The sequence below is a fragment of the Arachis ipaensis genome, chromosome B07 (assembly GCF_000816755.2).
Source record: "Arachis ipaensis cultivar K30076 chromosome B07, Araip1.1, whole genome shotgun sequence".
Lineage (NCBI taxonomy): Eukaryota > Viridiplantae > Streptophyta > Magnoliopsida > Fabales > Fabaceae > Arachis > Arachis ipaensis.
Window position 1 is genome coordinate 17,415,764 of NC_029791.2, and position 3,471 is coordinate 17,419,234.

General features: G+C 31.1%; 1 pseudogene; it reads left to right on the plus strand.

The window, feature by feature from the left end:
• On the plus strand, window positions 558-2,336 carry LOC107608840 (annotated as a pseudogene).

The following is a 3,471-nucleotide window of genomic DNA, read 5'->3' on the forward strand; positions in this document are numbered from 1 at the left end:
AATAGAGGGAAAGCTAACCATCAAACTGCTTCTGTAACAAACTAACAAACTCTTACTCATAATATGGTAACTATACTTTATCATTAAAAAGTATTCATAAATAATCATATGTCTAATCTTGTATGATCAAATCCAAATTGTTTAAGAGTAGCTTTAAGAGTTAATTAAATATTAAGTTTGGGGTACTTGTTTTAAACCATACAAAACTCAATTTAAATTTAAAAAATTTATATTCTCATAATGTTATTATAGGTAAAAACACTAGTTACTAATTAGATGAGAATCTAAGCTTTCATAACCTTCTTGAGGTTGAGCAATGTAAACTTGTTCAGTCTAACATGCCATTCAAGAAGATATTGTACAAGTCAAATTAATGCACCACCCAACCTTGTGTAATGGATATGGTGAGCACAATTCTAACTGGTTATGGTGACTATAAGATTTAGGTGTACGGTTAATAATATAAATTAAAATTTAATTTTATTAATAAGATAATTATTTTGGAATAAAGTAGTCTATGCATGATTTACGATAGGATCTTTCTTTTTTTAATTGGTGTGTTTTTAATTATCAGGGGTGAACTGAAAGGAGCAATCTTAGAAGGAGGTATACCATTCAACAGGATTTATGGTATGAATGTGTTCGAGTATGCAAATATTGATCCACGGTTCAACGAGGTTTTCAACAAAGCTATGCTCACATCCTCCACTATATCAATGAAGAGGATTCTTGATGTCTACAAAGGCTTCGACCACATCAATAAACTGGTTGACGTTGGTGGCGGTCTTGGGGCCACTCTCAACTTGATCACTTCCAAATACCCTAATATCCAGGGTGTCAATTTTGATTTGCCTCATGTTATAGAAAATGCTCCCATCTATGCTGGTATATATGATCTACCATTATTTAATTTATTTGTATAATTTTTTTTTAATAAGATGGCTTGTCTACTCTTGAAGTTGATATGATTATTAGAAATTAAGGATGGCATGATGTTACATGAAGCTAGTAGCATGACAGAACGAATTTCCAAGTTTTTTTTTTTTATTGATTTTGTATGCGATCTCTCGTGTTGTATATGTGCTTCGAAATTATGAATATTGCGTTACTAAAAAGAATTGAATGTTATGTTGTTCTATTGTTGCAGGTGTGGAGCACATAGGCGGAGATATGTTCGAGAGCGTTCCCAACGGGGATGCCATTTTTATTAAGGTGTGACTTGTGAGTTTAAAGTTACTCTGTTACTTGCAAATTATTCATCATGAGGCTAGTGGTTGAATTAAATGCAAATAGGCCTTAAAAAATATCTGAAAGACTTGGCACTAATTAAGATTGAGAGAATGATGAAAACACAGGAGAAAATTAATTCTGCAGAATATAGAAACTATGATATTGAATATGTGATTTGTGGACTTGATTACATTATACAATCATGTTATCCGCTTTATATACATGTATAAGAGATTGAGTTGGTGATTGGTCTAAGAGAGGATAACAGAACAACTAACTAACTAAGCACAAAGGGAAATTAGTTAAAACATATATTCTTGAAGGCTTTCTTGATTGTTACGTCACTTGGTCCTTATGCTTCTCCGATGCATTGCTCTTATATCTATCATATCATATACACACTAAAAATTAATAAAAATATTATTTATACACTAAAATTAGTTATCAAAATCATCCATTATGTATTTGTGTATAAATACATGTGTTGTGTAGCCTATTTTCAATATATATTTTGTATTTCAATATATATTTTATACTAATAACTAATTTTAATATACATGTAATATATTCAAAAAATTATTTAATAAATTTAATAAAATTTTTCTCCGAAACATTTACACTAGAAACCGGAGTTAGTGTTAATGGAACAAACTATATACATTATGATTGAGTTGATCCCATAGTTTTTTTAGATTATATTATTTTATTTCTAGAACATACTTCATGATTGAGATGACGAAGAATGCTTGAAGATATTAAAGAATTGCCGGAAGACTATACTGAATGATGGGAAGGTGATTGTGGTAGACAAAGTTCTTCTTGCAGTGCCAGAGCAGACAAATGTTGCTAAGATGGCTTCCAGGTCTGATGTTTTCATGATGATTCAAACGCTAAAAGGAAAGGAACGAACCCACCAAGATTTCATGCATTTGGCCAAAGCATCTGGATTTAGTAGCACAACATTGCTTTGTAATGTATCCAGCTTATGGGTCATGGAGTTCTTCAATCAGTAGCCACACCACAAACTTTCAAATGTCTTAGAAACAAGAGTTAATAATTTAGTTTTGATAAATTTTAAGTTAAATCATCAGTTAGGTCTTTATATCTTTTAGTGTTCTCACAATTGTGTTTAATTTCAATAGATATGAATAGAGATGTTAATTTGGCTCTAGGCTCTCGATTTAGTTCATACCCACACTCTAAAATCTTGATCTTAAATTAATCCTATCTTCTAAAAAGTCTTTTTTAGTCCTAGTTCCCAATAGTTCTTCAATTAAAATGCTAGACTTGATAATCTATGAAGTTAGTCCTAAACTATTTAAAATTTTAGGTTACTGATTGAACAACACCAATCAACTCTAATAATCATTAACCGACCTTCAATTAAAAGGCTAGACTTGCAAGAAGCCTAAGAAGACGATCCAACATTGATGCTCCTTCAGGGTTGTTGGTTCCAATGTGATCCACAATGCCTTTTGCTGAGAGCTTTGCACTTTCGCCTTCTTTTGCTATGATCTCAAATACACCAAGCTCTATGGCTGTCCTCAAAACCATTGGAACCACAACTGATGAACTTGTTATTTGCCTTGCAATCAAGAACCCATCCTCTTGTTCTTGTTCTTGATCATCAATTTCTGGTTTGAGGTAGTACTTTTGGGGTTCCCCATTGGAATCTGATGCAAGGGCCATGTTTGTGTGAGTTTTGAATCGATAGGAAAGTTACTATGAAATAGATGATGATGACGATAATGTAGCTTAAATTGGTCTCCATATATAAATTAAAGTGAACTTATGTAGTAGGTGGAAATTGGAACATCAGATACTACTATTTATGGATGTCAATTGTCGAGTATAAACAAAATTTCTGGTTTATTGCCAATAACGGGTGTTTTTTTTTTTGTTTACCTTTTGCTTGGGTTCATGTGAAAAGCATTTGTATCATTCATAATTATGTTAGCCACTTATTTGTTATTTTAAGGGTTAAGTACTTTTTTCGTCCTTAATATGTTGGATGAAAATCAAAATCGTTCTCGACCTTTTTTATTATTAAAATCATTTTCAACGTTACAAAACGTTATAAAATTATTTTTTTGTCCGCGCTTTACACGGAAAACATATAATAAGATAAGAGCAATGTTATAGGACCAAGTAAATATTATTATTTTTTATTAATATTTAGTCAATAAAGTCAATAATATATTAAATTTTAACTAAATTAGTAAAAATTTGCATATAGTTATT